This window comes from Equus asinus, chromosome 14, assembly GCF_041296235.1.
Source record: "Equus asinus isolate D_3611 breed Donkey chromosome 14, EquAss-T2T_v2, whole genome shotgun sequence".
Classification (NCBI taxonomy): Eukaryota; Metazoa; Chordata; class Mammalia; order Perissodactyla; family Equidae; genus Equus; species Equus asinus.
Window position 1 is genome coordinate 38,191,238 of NC_091803.1, and position 18,917 is coordinate 38,210,154.

At 37.3% G+C, this 18,917-nt stretch overlaps 1 protein-coding gene across 12 annotated transcripts in view; it reads right to left on the reverse strand.

The window, feature by feature from the left end:
- Positions 1 to 18,917, reverse strand: part of MRTFB (myocardin related transcription factor B) — a 256,408-nt gene that overhangs the window by 121,982 nt on the left and 115,509 nt on the right. For 2 of the 12 annotated variants that reach the window (XM_044747432.2, XM_070484901.1), the window contains one exon: positions 18,852 to 18,897. The exons of the other annotated variants lie outside the window; for them this stretch is intronic. The gene's annotated coding sequence lies outside the window, so the exon portion shown is untranslated. Of the gene's footprint in view, positions 1 to 18,851; positions 18,898 to 18,917 lie in introns of those variants that run through there. 12 annotated transcript variants of the gene reach the window in all.

Genomic DNA, 18,917 nt, shown 5'->3' on the forward strand with positions numbered 1-18,917 from the left:
TATGGCGAGAGATATAGCTGTGTCATTGTAGGCAAATCACTTAACCTCGCAGGATCCAGCTTGTGAATTTAGAAAAGGGGAATGAGAAACGAAAAAAAGAAAAGGGAAGAATATTTACTACATTTCTACTCAGTCTGGCACTAAGACTATTCTCTGCTTTCCTTAATTTCACCCTAATGACCTCTCTGTGGGTAGGTATTGTTCTCATTTTACAGATGAAAAAACCAAAGCTTGGAGAGATTAAACAAATTTGAGAGACTAGCCTCAAAGCCAGGATTCCAACATCAGAGCCCATATTCCTTCCACAATAATAGGACACTTATGTGCCCAAACGCAAATAAGTTGGAGTAAATAATAATCTGAGAGAGACAGATATTGTTGGGGGAAGAGGAGTGGTGAGGAAGAGGGAGATGAAGCTGTGAAAAGATCCACTTGTACAATTCTTTAACATACATATATTGAAGGCCCAGAGCCTTAGGAACTGTGCTGGGTCCTGAGGTTCTAAAGACAATTCGCTCATAACTCCTGTTTCTCCTGGAGTAAAGACCTCGTCAATCAGGCAATTTCAACACAACATTACTGCTTAATAGGAGCTAGTAGAACAGGCCTGCTTCGTGGCAGATGAGGGACACTCTCCTCTTATTGTCCCATTTTAGCAAACCTTGAGAATGTAACTGGAATTAAAATCTAGACTGGAAGAAAAAGAAATCCACAGTCGTAGATGTACTACATATAAACAGAACATGTTCTTGACATCAGGTTCTAAGTCTTTCAAATAAACAACTTCTAAGCAGGGTTTTCACTTGTAGCAGTTGGATTCTTAGGCATAGCCATTAAATACACAGCAAAAATGTATTATAAACATACCAAATACTGAGAATACACAGTATAGAAAGTTACATAACTGTTCTTCTACGCTTAACTGGCTGTTATAGTTCTAAAAACGCCAATGTGATGATTTATTTTTTAACTTGTTTACTGTAGATTTGTTTCAAATGAACATAACACGGAGCAAATTGCATACTTAACACCCTCCAAAATGATGCATTCTTGAGCACTGTAACTAATACTTAAGTAAACAGTGCTTCTGAAATATTCATTGTGATCCATCTATAAATAAAAACTTGAATTAGCAAGAGTTTAAAACATATGTGCCTTTTAAACTACTACATAAAAAGACATAAAGAATTACAAAATTTTGTTCTCCAAGTAAAACGGCCAAAACGCAAGTCTTTTTAGCTTGAACAATTGTATTTTCCAAGTTTATTCAAGATGAATGATTCTCAGAGAATAAGAATTGATTAGAAGATTAATTTTAAGCTGAGATTATTTCCATATTTAGCAAATACTGGGTTAAAAACAAACTCTAATTTTGTTGAACCATAAATTAGAATTTGACTTAAATGCTAAGAAGTAAATATTTGTAAACAGATTAAACAAATGTTTTACTTACCACGTAAAAATATACTGTACTCCTATTTCCAAGTTCTCTAAGACACAGAGGGAAGGAGGAAGGGAAAAGAAAGAAGAGAAAGAGAAAGAAAGGGGAAGAGAAAGGGACACTAAAAAGAGGGAAGTCTCTTTGTTTTCTAGCTCTTTACTTTTCTTGATATTAGGAATCAGTAGAATTTAAACTCAAACAAAGATATTTTACTAAATTCAAAAGTATTACAAAATACATGAAAAAATCCCGAAGTTTAATTTACTTGTCCAAGATATCATGACTAGTTAAGTAGTAGAGCTGGAACCATGAGTTCCCTAACATATAATCCAGTTCTTTGGTACTTAACCAGAGGAGAAACTCTCTTGTCTGAGGCAACCATGCCAGGTAGCTAGTTGGTAAAGTGAAAAAACTCAGTTACAAGAGGAGTCATTAAAAATGATATATAAATCTTAAACATTTTCTTTTCAATTGGAGCGCACAGCTGTACATTCGTTTGCCAGTCTTCCGATATAGGGTCAAGGCCTTCTCTCTGAAGACGTGTCAGCTCTCTGGCATAAACCACCACTGTCTGTGATTTCCAGTTTCCATTTCTTTAAAGTGGAACAAAAATTTAAAGGATTTTGAGCACAGAATGCATCTACATTTTTACAACTTTTAACCCAATTCTTTTAGTTTTTCGCCCACACCCAATTCAATAGTATTAAGTAACATGCCTTTGTGTTTCCAAACAGTTAACCTTTTTTGCACTCATATTTCATCAGTTTATATAATATTCAATTAAACTACATAATTACAATTATTACTGCTATTGGCATAAACAGATTTAGGAATAAACACAGCTGACCTTTGGTTAGCATACAACTTAATTAGTGAGAACAAAAATGCATCACCAGACTTTAGCGTCACCTCCTGGCCACGACCATTCAGTATGTCCTGGGACGAAGGGATTGGAGATGGTGGTAATTCAGCAAACTGGACAAGTGGATGAAGGATAAGAGAGGTTCCACCACAAAGCATTTTAAAGATTTATGTTGATGCCAAGGGCATCTCAAATTAGAAACTGGAGTCTTTTTAATTTTTCCGGAGTCTGTCAATATGAGTTACTACTTAGATACTACTTCATTACTGTCTAACTTTAGGCAAAATGTGTTAATATTGTACTCTGAGACAACAGTTCAGGATACACACCAAATAAAAGTTCACATTCAAATTTTTGTAACAGCACTCTGGCAGCCAGCGCAACTATAATTAAGATTCTAATGCCATTAGTTACATATGAAATAATCTATTCTCATTGTATCATAGTCCTTCAAAATGCATATGAATTCTTCTCTGCATTAAACACACTTCGGCATATATCATAAAACAGCAATTCCAATCAACTGTGAAAATTTTATTAGTGTCACAAGAGTTGTGGATAAGGCCTTTTTTGTTAATTGAGATATAATTCACATGTCATAAACTTCACCATTTTAAAGTGTACAATTCAGTGATTTTTAGTATATTCATAAGGTGTTCAACTATCAATATCTAATTCCAGAACATTTTCATCACATCTAAAAGAAATTCCGTACCTACTAGTAGTTATTTCCTATTCTCCTTTCCCCTTATCCTCTGGCAACCACTAATTTACTTTCTGTCTCCATGGATTCGCCTATTCTAGACATTTCATATAAATAGAATCATACAATATGTGGCCTTTTGTGTATAACTCCCCTTACTTAACATAATGTTTTCAAGATTTATCTACGTTGCACCAGGTATCAGTACTCTATTCCTTTTTATGGCCGAGTAACATTCCATTGTATGGCTTTACGACATTTTGTTTATCCATTCATCGGTTGTTGGACTCTGGATGGTTTCCACGTTTTGGCTATTATAAATAACGCTGCTATGAACATTCATGTACAAGTCTTTGTACGAACATACGTTTTCAGTTCTCTTAGGTATACACATAGGAGTGAAATTACTGGGTCATATAGTAACTTTATGCTTAACTGCTTGAGGAACTACCCAACTCTTGTCCACAGTGGCTGCATCATTTTACATTCCCACCAGCAAAATATAAGGGTTCCAGTTTCTCCAAATCCTTTTAATCACAGCTAACCTAGTGGATATGAAGTGGTATCTCATTGTGGTTTTGATTTGCATTTCCCTAATGACTAATGATGCTGAGCATCTTTGCATGTGCTTATTGGTCATTTATATATCTTCTTTGGAGAAGTACTTATTTAAAAATGGATTCATGTCTTTTTATTGTTGAGTTGGAACAGTTCTTTCTGTGTATATATACACACACACATATATATACATAAATATACAAACATATTTACATATAAGGATACATATATAAATGTTACCTATGATACATATATTATGGATATTAGCTCTTTATCAGATTTGCAAATATTTTCTCTCATCCTGTGGGCTGTCTTTCCACTTTCTTGATAAAGTGCCTTGACATATAAAAGTTTTTAATTTTGATGATGTCCAATTTATTTTTTCTTTTGATTGCTTGTGCTTTTGATATCATATTTAGGAAACCATTGCCAAATCCAAGTTCATGAAGATTTACACCTATGTTTTCTTCTAAGAGTTTTACGGGGCTGGCCCCGTGGCTGAGTGGTTAAGTTCGCGTGCTCCACTGCAGGCGGCCCAGTGTTTCGTTGGTTCGAATCCTGGGCACGGACATGGCACTGCTCATCAAACCACGCTGAGGCGGCGTCCCGCATGCCACAACTAGAAGGACCCACAACGAAGAATATACAACTATGTACTGGGGGGCTTTGGGGAGAAAAAGGAAAAAATAAAATCTTTAAAAAAAAAAAAGAGTTTTACAGTTTTAGTTTTTACATTCAGGTCTTTGATCCATTTTGAGTTAATTTTTGTATACGGTGTGAGGCAGGAGTCCAACTTCATTCTTCTGCATGTGGACATCCAGTTGTCCCAGCACCATCTCTTGAAAAGGCTACTTTTCCCTCTTTGAATTATCTTGGTACTCCTGTCACAAATCATTTTACCACAGATGTATGGGTTCATTTGTGGACTCTCAATTTTCTAACTATAGGTTTGTCCATTTTGTTGATCTAGTCAAAGAATCAACTTTTGGTTTCACTGATTTTCTCTATTGTTTTTCTATTTTTTACGTTGTTTATTTCTGCTCTAACCTTTATTATTTCCTTCCTTCTGCTTGCCTTAGGTTTAGTTTGCTCTTCTTTTCTTAGTTTATTAAGGTGGAAGGTTATGTTATTAAGATCTTTTGGTTAAGATAGTCTTAAAGTTCTAAACTTTTCACAAAGTAACAGAATACACATTTCAATGTGTATCCACGTTATTTCTTATGATATGTGATATTCACAAATTTAAAAAACACATATTATTATGTTCAAACTAGTTAAACTTAAACATTCCCAGAATCATTTCTCCAACACTGAAGTATAAGAGGACCAAAACCACTTCAGATATCAGAACCATCCTACCCCGGAGACACTTAGCCTTTTTCTGAACATACCCAAAGATGAAAACTTCTCATTCCTCCAGAGGCTGCCCTTTTCATGTCAGAGAATTCTACCAGAAGGCCCTTCCCTGCACTAAAAGGAGTCACCACTTTGGCAGGTTATATTTTCCAAGGAAGAACACGACACTATCTCCAATTCCACATACTCTTCTTACAAAGAAGAAGACTTCGACACTCCTCCCATCAAAAGATGGGGTGTTAGCTTCCTCTGCTTGAATCTGGGCTGGTGTGTGCTATGGGGTAAGGGATGTTACATGACTTTTAAGGCTAGGTCATAATAGGTCTGCCTGGTTCCCCCAGGATATTCATCTTTGGAGCTGCTGAGATGCCACGTAAACCGTCTGACTGCACTGAGGCTGCTACACTGTGAGGAAGCCAAAACTAGTCCATGGAAAACACATGGAGACACTATAAGATGACATGAAGAGACACAGAAGGACACCCAGACCCCAGCTACTTCAGCCACCTCCCCTTGCTGTTGCAGTTCCAGTCACTGCCTGACTGCAACCAAACCAGAGATCAAGCCAGAACTGCCCAGTCAAACTGTCCCCAAGTCCCTGACCCGCAGAAATCATAGAAGATAATAAATAATTGTTGTGGGTTTCAGCCACTAAGTTTCGTTCGGAGTGATGTGTTACATAACAACAGGAACTGGAATATTTACTCTAAGCAACATGTACTCCTTAATTCCAGGGTCTATGCTTGGGATCAGGAAGAACAAGTCCAATTAATTGTCTAATACTGGGAATACTAAAAAATACATAGTTGATTCTCAATCTTCTGTGAGTTTATTACCAATTCATTTGAAATTTTCTTATTTTAAAAACATGGTTTCACTTTTTACAATTCTGGTCATGCTACCTTGAATTGTTAAAAAATAGTTTATCTTCATTTTCTTAATTATAAGACTCAGGACTAAATCCAGTCCTCCAACGAGGATATATATGAACTGTTGAGAAACGCAGGAAGACTGCCTCACTCACTGGTGAGGCTTTTATTAATTTGGTTTGAGTTTATACCATATGAATTTTGAATAAAACCCTTTTCCATAAGGGAACGTACAGTACAGGATATCAGTTCAGAGCTCAGGTCTGGAGTCAGGGAGATGGAGAGACAAGACCTTGTACTATCACTGAGAAGCTACACGACCTTAAGCAAAGCATGTAACCTTGATAAAGCTTAATTCCTCATTTACAAACTGGGGTCGCAGTAAGCATACAAGTAGCCACTATTATAATGGTTTCTCCAATCAAAATGTTCCTCATTCTCTTCCAATTGAATTGATTTTGTGTTTGTTTTGATCCCAGGTTAAGGCCTCACATTTATCTCTATTAAAGTAGATCTTGTTATGTACGGCCCATTGCTCTAGTCACCTATGATCTTTTTAACAAACAATCATTAATAAAAATGCAGTGGAAGAAAAAACCCCATTAACAATAGCAACAAAAAGATAAAATATCTAGAAATTAATGTAACTGGAAATGTATAAAATCTCTAAAAAGAAAATGTTAAAACATTACTGAAGAGCTCCAACGAAGACTTGAAGAACCAGAGGATATTATATTCTGGGATAGGAAGACTCAACGTCATAAAGACGTCAATTCCGCCTAGTCCAACTCATAAAATTAAAATGATCGAAATAAAAATACAAAAAGGATGTTTTTTTCCTTTGGAAGTGGGGTGGGAACTGGGACAAGCTGATTCTAAAGCCTATATGGCAAAAACAAACCAACAAACAAACAAAACAAGCAAAAGTAGTCTAGAAAAGCAGTGAAAAAGAAAGAAGAGAGAGTGCTACTAGCCCTAGCATATATTAAAATGTATTACGGAGCCTCAATAATCAAGACAGTAAGCTATTAGTACATGAAGTGAGAGACAGACAAATGATACAAAAGAGAATGTCTAAAATAGATACATATATGCATGTAAATTTAGTACATGATAAAGTTGGTATTGCAAATTAGAGCTGAAAAGATGGACTTTTCAAAGAAAGGTAATGGGACAACTGAGTAGCCATTTGGTGGGGGGGAAAGTTAAAACCAAACCTAGCATAGTTTCATCAGGATAAATCCCTCATAAATCAGAGATTTAAAGGTTAAAATATGAGACCATAAAGGTTACAGAAGAAAATATGAGAAGTCCTCCATAGCTTTGTAGTGGGGGGAAAACCTCTCTACCACTCCAACTCCTCAAGCCATAAAAAAATATAGATAAATTATATAATTATATATACATATGTATTTAAATGTGTATTTACATAAACTTCTGCATGCCAAGAAAACCATAAACAAGATCAAAAGTGACACACTAGGAAGTTTATATTTGCAACTTATAATACAAAGGAATAAACTCCTATAAACACATAAGGAAAAGACGGATAATCAAAATTTTTAAATCATCAAAGGATATGAACAAAGCTCACAGAAAAGGAACGTTCTTTTAAAATATGACAAGATGCCCAACCCTCTTCATGAAGACAGAAATATTAAACCACCACGAGACATCATTTTCACTTAGATTGGCAAAATTCTGAAAGGTTAATAACACAGATTGGTAAGCCTTGGCCTTATCTCACAATTTAAAGGTGTATAAAGTGGTACAACCTTTATGGATAAAAATTTGTTAATATGTATTAAAATGACAAATGCACTAACTCTTTGACCTAGCAATTTGTCTTCCGGGAATTTACATGTTCAAAATGAAAATGTGGGTGGGACTTCTAGAATGGCAGAGAAAAGAGGTCAGCAAATCCTCTCCCCAAAGGCATAACAAAACAGGAAAAAACTGTCAAAAATAATGATCTCAGAACTCTAGAAACAGACCAAAGGCATATAACAAATGGAGAAGTAATCATTCAATAAAAAAACTACTGAACCTTGCTTAAAAAGGGGGTAAGGAGGATTTTGTGGCATTTTGCAAATCATGTATCAGATATGAGATTATCATATATCTGAGTTCTTGCATTTAGAATATAAAGGGCTCTTACAATTCAACAATACAAGACAAAAACTCCAACTTCAAAATGGGCAAAAGATTCGAATAGGCCTTTCACTAAAGAAGATAAATAAATGCCTAATAAATACATGAAAAGATGCTCAGTTTCATCAGTTACTAGGGAAATGCAACTAAAAACACAATGAGACACCACTTTGCACTCACTAGAATGGCTATAATAAAAAAGACAGACAATAAAAAGGTATTGGCAAGGATGTGGAGAAACAGGGACCCTCACACAGTGCTGGTGAGAATGTAAAATGATACGGCTATTTTGAAAAACAGTTTAGTATTTTCTTAAAGTGTTAAACATAATTTTGCCATATGATCCTACAATTTCACTCCTAGGTATCCATGCAAGAGAAGTGAAAACATACGTCCACAGAAAGACTTGCAAGCAAACGTTCACAGCAGCATTACTCATGATAACCCCAAACTGAAGCAGTTCAAAAGCTCATCAACAGGGGAATGGATTAACAAAATGTGGTGTATCCCAATGGAATATTATTCAGCAACAAAAAGGAAAGAAGTAATCATACGACGTGGATGAAACTAACAACTTTATGCTAAGTGAAAGAAGCCAGATGCCAAAGATCACATGTATGATTCCATTTATATGAAATTTCCAGAAAAAGCAAATCTACCGAGGCAGAAATTAGATTAGATGTTTTCTGGGGTTGGGGGTGGGAACAGGGATTAACTGTAAATAGGCACAAAGTTTCTTTTTGACATGATGAAAATGTTCTAAAATTAGATTGTAGTGATGGTTGCCTAACTCTGTAAATTTACTAAAAATCATTGCATTTCACACTTAGAAGAGTGAATCTTACGGCACGTAAATGATACCTCAATAAAGCTGCTTTTTAAAAAATAATGTAATCTATGTGTGAATGATTATAGCAAGTTTATTCAAAACTGCCGAAAACTGCAAACAACCCAAATGTCCTTCAGTTCGAATGGAATAAAAAACTGTGGTGCGTTCATAGAATAGAATACCACAGAGCAATACAAGAGATGAGCTACTGATACCTGCAACAGTAGAGCTGAATCTCAAATGCATTATGCTAAGTGAAAGAAGCCATCCTCACAGGGCTTCCCCACCTGGGCACCGCAGGAAAGCCAAAGCTATAGATACGGACCAGGGGCTGCCAGGAGAGGGGCTGATAACAAAGGAGAAGCCAAGGGACGCTGGGGGTGATGGAAATGTCTGTATCTTGTCTTGATTGTGGCTGTGCTTAAACGCCTCTATATATTTGTCAAAAATCAGAACAATGACAAAAACAGTGACTATTACCACATGTATATTAAAAATAAATTTAAAACAATGACATTGTACAAGATTATTCATTGCCGTGTGATTTTTAATAGCAAACAACTAGAAACAATTCCAGTCGTGATCAATAGGAAAGGGAATAAATTTTTGTACGCCCATACAATGTAATACTGTGCAGTTAAAAGAAAGAATGAGGAAGCTCTCCAGGTAACACTGATATGGAAAGATATCTGATTTATTGCTAAGTGAAACAGTGAGTTAGAAAAATAAGAATAAAAATATATTCATCTTTGCTAAATGAAACTGGATGAAGACACAAGAAAGCAATAGAGCAGTTCTCAACTGCGGGGGGCTGCAATGGAGCAGTTGCTGGCGGAGGAGACAGTGCACTGTAGTATTGTTTTATTATTATCTTTGAACATGTGAAAGTACTACTTATGTTTAAAAAGGAAACAAATCAAAACAAAAGATCTTTTGGAATATCGTTCCATCCTCCGACATATATCCTGTCTCTCAGCTTTGTGTCATCTGAAATTTGTTTGCCTTCTGTATATTCATCTTAGTCAATGATTAAAATATTGAACTGAACAGAACTAGGGAAATCCTCGCAATAAACTAATAAAAATCTTTCTTAAACGGATGTTAATCCATTACTCTACACTATCCCAGTTTCACAAATTACAAGAAACATGACTACGGGCAAGTTGCTGAACCTCCCTAAGTCTCTTTGTAAAATGGATGTAAATAATATCTCCCTTGCAGAGTACAAATTAAAAGAGACAATATATATCAAGTGCTTGGAATCATGCTTGGCACCGCAAAGGCATTCGAAAATTGCTCACTGGCTTCATTTTTAGTTATGGTTTTTCCTGGCTGATGTATTCACCTAACTGTCATAGCACTCAGCCCATACTTTGTGAGACCTCGTCACCTAAGACCTGTGGTGGTGAGAGCTTTCTTCTCTGCTGGGCTGCTTGGGTTCAAATTCCAGCTCTGAAATTTTCTAGCTGGTGGGCAAGCCACTTAAACTTTCAAAACCACAGGATCTTTAGTTAAAAATGGGGATGACAATGGTACTTACTTCACAGGATTAAAAGGAGAATTGAAAAGATAATAGATTTGAGGTGCACAGCACAGCTTTGAGCACATAGTAAGTAGCTGATAAATGTTAGCAATTAGCGTTATTATTTTGTCTACCACATTCCTGATTCCCCATTATGTGAAACAACATAAAAAGTATTGCAATTATCTAAATTTTGTAAAAACCTCATGCTAAACCTCATTTCTAGCTTGTCTTAACCTTCTAATTATACTTCAAATTTTCAAACAACAGAAGTTTATTCCCACCAACTGTTTTGACACATATACAAATATCCTGATGAATAATTGATAATAGGGTTTTAAAATTTCCCTAACACAGGCATAATACAGGCCAGCTCTAAAAGCAACAAGGTTGATGCCACAACTAAAAGGACCTGCAACTAAGATATACAACTATGTACAGGGGGAATTTGGGGAGATAAAGCAGAAAAACAAACAAACAAACAAATAAATAAACAGAGATTGAAATCAATATCTATATTTTGCATGGTTTTCTCCAACATTTGGGATTTAATGGGCTTTGGATTTTAGATATTCGGCAATATAACATGGGTATATGTATAAACTAAAGTTCTCTGAAAGAAAAAAAAACTTCTGATTTTTAAAGTAAGGGCATTGTTCCTAGAGTCACTTCTTAAAACTAGGTACCCAAACTAATCTCGGTGGATTACAAGCATTTCCCCAAGTTGTTTTTTCAAAGTATACCAGCAAAATAAAAGCTCTCCATGTACTTTCTATTCCTTATAACATTGTTATCTCTTTAGCTTTTTCTTAAAGTAGCCAAAGACACTCAGGATTTTGAATTTAGTCCTTGAAAGTAATTATTTAGGGCTAAAATTTCTGTACTGGAAATGACTAAACTTACAAAGGGGAAGGCAGCTTAGATTTCGGTGTTCCGCAAGCCCTTTGTTTTCCAAGCAGCATTATTTTAATTATTTCCTATAAATACATCATTGTCCTTAAGAAAAATATTTTTCAGATAAAGATTAAAAATCTTTAATCATCACTTGGAAATGACCTCAGCATATTATAAACCTTCTAAAACAGATTTAGCGCATGAAAACCCATTTGTCAAATAAGAAAAGAACTACTACATGGAATTTCATTAAACAAGTTATTTTAAAAAGAGAAAGACTTAGGAGTTTTAATCAGATAAGTGGCAACAGAATGTTTTTTGAAAATTCTGGGAGATACAGTAAAAAATTGCCAACTGGACAGAACTGAGGTGTTGCCCAGACAGGGATTTTGCTCCCCCTCACCCATGCCCACTGCTACCCTCAGCTCCTCTGAATTTCCCCTCCAAGCTGCCCACTTTGGCTGACATGACCATTCTCTTTGCCAGACCACGATTCCATTAAACCTTGGGTGGGAATTAAGATTTCCTTTTGAATCCAAGAGAGACGTGGAGCCCCTAGTATTTATCCTCAATGGAATTCTGACCATGAAGCAAAGACCACCTTTCTGGAGGGGCTGAGCAGAGGGTGTGCCTGGAGCTGCCATTATAAATACCCTCACCAAGATGGCCTGGAGAAAGGTAGAGGCAGTTGCACCTGGCTGACCTATCTGAGATAGACCACAGTGGGCAGACACTCATGGAATATAACACTCCACTCAATATAACATTCCAGTCTCTTTCTCCTTACCACATTGCCCTATTAAAGACTGTTAACCTTAATCTGGTCCTTGAGGCTGCAGGCAAGTGATTCTAGAAGGGTCTTTATTTGAAGTGCCAAGGCAATTCCAATAGATACCAAAGTATAAAACAAAAGGCAGATTTCAGTTTTGTTTTATTTTGTTTTTGCTGAGGAAGATTGTCCCTGAGCTAACATCTGTGCCAATCTTCCTCTGTTTTGTATGTGGGTTGCTGCCACAGCATAGCTGAAGAGTGGTATAGGTTCATGCCCAGGATCCGAATCCCTGAACCCAGGCCACTGAAGTGGAGTGCACTGAACTTAGCCACTACATCACAGGGCTGGTCCCAAGATTTCACAATTTGAACAACCCAATCTCATGCATGACAGCAAAGTACTCAAAGAACACACAGGAAAAAAAATAAAAGGAAAAAGTGCAATAGTGAAAAAAAAGATGTACAAAGAAAACTGGAAACAACCTATTGCCCATCAGTAGGTTAAATAAATATTGGTACATTCATTTCACTGAAAATATGCTTTAATTGAAAAAAAAAAAAAACCAGGATAGATCTATAAGTATTGTAAAGGGAAAATGTCCATGATATATAATTAGGTAGAAAAGCGGCTACTAAACAGAATGGGTTATGTGTGTATATATAACATACATAGAGAGAGCAAAGTACCCTAGTGTCGGAGGAGAAAAAGGCAAGGAGGATGAGAAAAGAAAGAATGGGGCAGGTAGGCTGACTGAATGCCAAAGAAACAGAGAGAAAGTGAGAGGAAAAGAGAGAGCACAGGAGACAAAGAAAGAAAAGAAATGGGCAACAGGCAAATAGAGAGAGACCAACAGACACACAGGGACAGACATGAAGTGTACATTCCAAACTGGCTATGGCTCTGAGCGTCCCACACAGCAGCCACCAGCCACATGTGTCTGTTTAAATTTAATTACAATTAAATAACATTAAAAAATCAGTCCCACAATTGCACAAGTCCCATTTCAAGTGCTTTGGCAGCACACAATAGAACATTTGCAACATTCCGTCCACAGTTAAGTCCTCTCGGGCAGTGCTGTTCTATACTCTCCAATATTGTATAAACTTTCTATAATGAGCATGTGGTATTTTATAGTCTGCAAAGAGAATAAAGACATTTCCAATTTGACAATAGACTCTTGGGATTTTTTTTCCCTCCATTCTGCATCTCTTTTAATAGTTCTTTTTCAAACATCACAGAGGCATCAGAGGTTTTATACGGGCTTAATGACTTGTATATTGCCAATTTTCTCTAAGTTATTTGATTCTTACTAACTCAGTTCTACTTAACAAGAGTTCAAATGCCACCAAAAATAAGGAAGACAATGACATACATTTGCAGCATCGTGACATCACTCTTGTTCTCTCAAAGCTAAAAAAGGTCATGTTACTCATTCTTAGTAGAAGCAAGTACAGTTGATAGAAACCCCTTGCAGTTTAGACAAACATTTTAAATTGAAGCTTTTCTTCAAGTGAATAATAGCATTTAAAAATAGCATTTTTTTCAGAGTCAATTCAGTACAAAGTAGAGAAGAAAAAAAGGAAGCCTAAAGCTAAAAAAAAAAAAGGGCACCACATTACCTGAAGAAAATGGCAATGCTAAGAACCAGTTCTCAAATGAAGGCTATAATACCAAAGAAATGAACATTCAAAATAACCAGCCGCTAAAGCCTTTCTCGTGTAACAGAAGTTTGAAGCATCTGTTTAGGTTTTAAGAAGGTAACATTTTAAAGAAAAGTTAATAGAAAAGTCTCCAGAAAAAACATAAGGCACGTATACAACTTTGTGGGGAATAGATGAGTAATGATGTTTTGGATCCTTGGTTCCCTTTGCTGCTGAAAGATCACAGCCCCAGTCTCGACTGCTAGCCCCACAAGCACCCAGTGACCCACTGGGTTCCACAGGCAGATCTAAGCTGTGCCCTTAAAGTTCTCCTTAAAACTCTCCAAAATATCGCGTCTACCTACTTCCCTAATGCAACCACCCGCTATTCTATGGCTAGACTCTAAGTTCCAATCAACCACCTGTTCAAGGTTCTTACCACAGGACCTTGTATAATATATAAACACATAAAGCCACAGTAATGAAGACTGTGTAGAAGTGACACAAGAATATATTAAAGACCAACAGAGCAGAACCTGTGCATATCGGGCAATCTGAATGCAAGACAAAGTAGCATTACAAATCAGTGAGGGGACAAGGGGCTATGCAATCAGAGACACTGGCTCACGCAACTAGTTTATTCACATGGAAAATTATTCCCTATCTCAAACCCACATACACAAATAAATTCCATGTGGATTAGACTTACGCCGAGGAGAACAAACTTTTAGAAGAAAATATGGTAGGATCTCTTTATGACCACAAAGTACTCAAAGTACAGAGGGATTTATTAAACATGATGCAAAAAGCAGCAACCATAAATGAACAGACTAATAAATATGACTTGATTAAAACGTAAAACTTGTACACAACAAAGCATACCATACACAAAGTGGAAAGATAAGCCACTGGGAGAACATATTTAAAATGCAAAATATCAACAAAAGATAAATAGCCAGAATACATAAAGAACTAAAGATTTATAAGGGAAAAAAAGGAATCCAATAGAAAACATACAAAAGAGAAAAACATGAGTCACAAAAGAGGAAACTGAAATAGCCAGATAAACATAAGAAATGATGCTCAAACACACTAGAAATAATGCACTCTTTCAAATTAGCAAAAATTCAAAAGTCTGGCAATACCAAGGCTTAGCAAGGATATGGAGCAATAGGACCTCTCAGACAGTGCTGTTAGGGGCTGAAATTTGTACAACTACTCTGGAGAATGATCTGGCAACATATAGTGAAGTCAAGGGTGCACATACCCTATGAACCAGCAATTCTACCTCTAGGTACGAACTCTAGAGAAGCTGTTAAATGTGCACAAGAAGATATGCACCACATGTTCATAGCAACATTGTTTAGATAAAAGCACGGAAATAACCAAAACTTCCATTGACAGAGAATGAATAAACCATAGCATAATCCTAGAATACCATATAGCAAAAATGAAGGGATTACTGCTACACACACCTACATGGACATATTTCATACATAATGTTAAATGAAAAAGCAAGTTGCAGAAATATATACATAGTATGCTACCATACTGTACAAAGTTCAAGATCCACAAACCAAATATACTGTTTATAAATATATCTGCATGTTAGATAAGTAGAAAGCCATGCATGGGAATGACACATGCTCGCTTCAGGATGAGGGTTCTTCTGAAGAAGGAAAATGGAGAAATGGCATCTGGGATGGGTACAGAGGGAGCATCAACTATACGTATGATGTTTTATGTTATATCATGTTAAGCTTTTAAAAGTAAAGCTAGCAAAATGTTAAGAAGCTATCTAGAGGTTATATTATTCTCTACATTTTTCTGCATTCATGAAATATTTCAAAGTGAAGTAACATATTTTAAAGAAAGAGAAAAATAGAGGCTGAAATTTACCAAAATGGGTGTCTCCTGATACTGAGCCTATGGTTATAGATAGCTTTTCTTTTTTCTTTTCTAGACTTTTATATTTTCTCATTTTTTTCATAAAGTCAACCCAGATACTTCTAGTCCAATTTATTCTCCCATCTCCCAAAACTGCACTTTCTTGCTCCTTTGGTATAGAACTCAGCATTCTAATACACACTGTCTGTTCCACCAGAATATGGACGCACTGTTTGCTCCACTGGCATATGGATTCTTGGAGGGCCTCCCACATGCAGTCTCATTTTTATATAAATTATGTATTGGATGCCTACACTGTGGCAGTTACTGAGCCAGGCGTTAGAGAAACATAAATGAACAAAACCTACATTGTGCCTTCTTCCACAGAGTTTAGTCTCAAGGAATAGAAACATTAAACAAACATTAAAAAAATACAAATAAAATTGTGAGGAACGCTACGAAGGAAAAGACTAGGTGCTATAGGACCATTTAATAGAAAGGCCTAACACAATGTAGACTGGACAGGAGGAACAGGAATATGCCAGAAAGGGAAGGGTGGACAGGCCTTCTGGACAGAGACAACACTCACCAGTGTCCTCCTCACTCAAGGGCACCTTGAGGGGAGAGACTGCTTCTGCTTCGTATCTGTGTCATTACCCACACGGTGCTGTAACACATGCTTCCTGGCTGATTCTGAGGCACCCTCTGAGCAATCAGGAGATTCTGTGCCTGTAGCTCAAAGGCAAGAAAGCAGTCCTTGGGGGATGACCCGACAGGCAAAAGGAGTAGTCACTCAAAGAGGCAGAACAGAGTCTGAGCCCAGTGTCTGTGGTAGCTCAACCCCTCAAAAAGCACTTGCTATATATTCTCTCATCCCCACGTCATGAGAGAGCTAACCTGACTCTCTTCATCTGTCCATCCGTCTGTCCATCCATCCACTCCTTCCTTGCTCAGTACCCTCATCCCCACCTATTCAATTTAATTCAATACATTTAAGGGGACCTATGTGTGCCAAGCTAGAGATACAAAGATCCACACAAGCATAGCCTCTGCCTCAAAGAGCTTTCCTTCTAGACCAGTGGATTTCGACTAGGGGTAACTGTGTCCCCAGGGGACATTAGACAATGTCTAGAGACATTTTTAGTTGTCACAATAGAGCAGGGAGGAGGGGTTGTGCTATGGTATCTAGTGAGTAGAGTCTAGGGATGCTGTTAAACATCTTATAATGATGCTTACAATGACAGCCCCCCCAAGAAAGAATTATTGGGTCCCAAATGTCAATAATGCCCAGGTAGAGAAATCTGGTGTTAGTTATTTAGAACCATGTCTTGAAGTTGACCGCTAAAGCACGGTAAATGTCAGAGGTCAGAGGCCAAAGGCCAAGCAGGTCAAGTGTGAGGGGCCTAGGAGAGTATGAAACACCAGGTCATCAGATAAGCATATAAATAAATGTCAATAGTGCTGAAGTTGAGAAAACTGCTCTACAGAATTAGCAACGTAATTACATCACAATGCAAGAGGAGTATAAGGTGTCATCCAAATACAAAGGTAAGGTATCTAGTCTAGAACAGGATGAAAGGTCCTTGGAAGTGACATCTAAATCAAAACCTGAAGAAGAGATGACTTAGAAAGGGATGAAAGGGTGGAGGCAGGATAAAGGGGCTATTCCAGACAGAAGGCACAGCCAGTAGGCAAGTGGGACTATGGAACAAAAGAAACATGTTTGTATGATGGAAAAGCAGGGAGTGGCTACTGAAATGCTGGAGAGGTAAACAGGCCCTGGTCATAATGAGCCTGTATGACGAGTTAAGAAATGCAGACTTTCAGTGCAATAGGAAGCCACTGAAAGGATTTACACAGAAGATTGATACGAACAAAATTTGTTTCAGGACAATTGCTCTGGAGAATGGATTGCTAAGGAACTAAGTAGGAGGGGGCTCCTGCGACCCAGGTGACAGAGCTGTGGTTTGACCTAATGGTGGTTCTGAGGGTGCAGGGGAGGCATTCCAGAGATGCTTGGGGGAAGCTGTGATTGTGTACCTATCACAGTTCTCTGCCTAGTAATACCAAAGCCCCCAACCTCTAAAACCTAAAAGTTTTTCTGTAACTCATCTGTGGCCCAACCTAACCAGAATTACATGGCAGCAAAACTAGAACCTGAACTAACTTGAGGCTATTTATAGTACATTTACCCTATTTAATGTGAATATTTCAAGGTAGAAGTATTAATGTTTGATTATGGGGTGCTGCCCCAGAAAAAGGTCTGCATTCCAAAATGCAGCTGGGCCCAAGGGTTTAAGATAAGAAATTCTGGACCTATACAAGGTGCTGAGTAAACTTTTGTCAAACTACATTAAATTGGGCAAAGTGGGTTACTAAATGATTATTTGTTCAGAATATTTTTCTAAGTCACTATCCTTACTAACAAGAGTATGAAACTTCCAGATACCACATATATATATATATATATATATATATATATACCACATGATTCATTTTATGGAACTTTGCCTTAAAAACCCAGAAATTTGGCATGTGATCCTAGTAGATTCACAGTAGTGGGATTTGGGGACAGAACTACAGGAAAAGTATAATTCTCCCTCCTGGGATCGCCACACAGAACAAAGAGTAAGTACCATCAATAACAAGAACCCAATCTTTATCCTAGTATAACAATTCCAAGTAAAGCCAGTTAGGAGTTGAAAAAAAATTGAGGTCACCCTCCCAATCACTGTTAGCACAGCCACAAAGACATCAGTGACTTGATGCTTCCTCGGTAGAGAAGACCTAGCTGTTTTCGTACTGGTGTCAAGTACTTTCTATACTTGCGTCAAGTGGTCACTGGCCACAGCTGCAGGGGCAGGGAGGACGGGCCTGGGACTCACTCTCATTCATTCCTTCTTCATTCACACGTATCTGTTAGGAGGTCTCTGTGTGCCAGGCATTGTTTATTCTAGGTACTGAGGATTCAGTAGACAGACATGCTCCCTGAGAGGTTACGGATTTTACAGGGGCACAGAGACAGGAAGCATATAATTACAGCACGGTGTAAAATGTTATGATGGGGAAGCGTAACGATGACAACACACAGCAGAAGGACCGAATGTAGTAGGAAGCAAAGAATCTAGAAAAACCTCTCTGAGAAAGTGATATTGAAACTGAGACTTAAAGGATAATTAGAAATTATTGATCTGAAGGGACTAGAAAGAGAACCAGAAAATTGGAGAAAACGTGAGAAGAGTGAAAATAATGGCTGAAAGCTGAGGGTAGGAGGTAGAACTCAGTGAAGCTCAGAGGCAGCAGGAACATGCGGCCCACAGACTCAAGTGTAAGCTGGAAAAGAGGTACTACCCTGACAAAACCTTACTGGAAATCAGGCGGCACTTTCTGATGTTCTCGAAGGTACTTTGCACCTAAAAATAGAACAAATGTG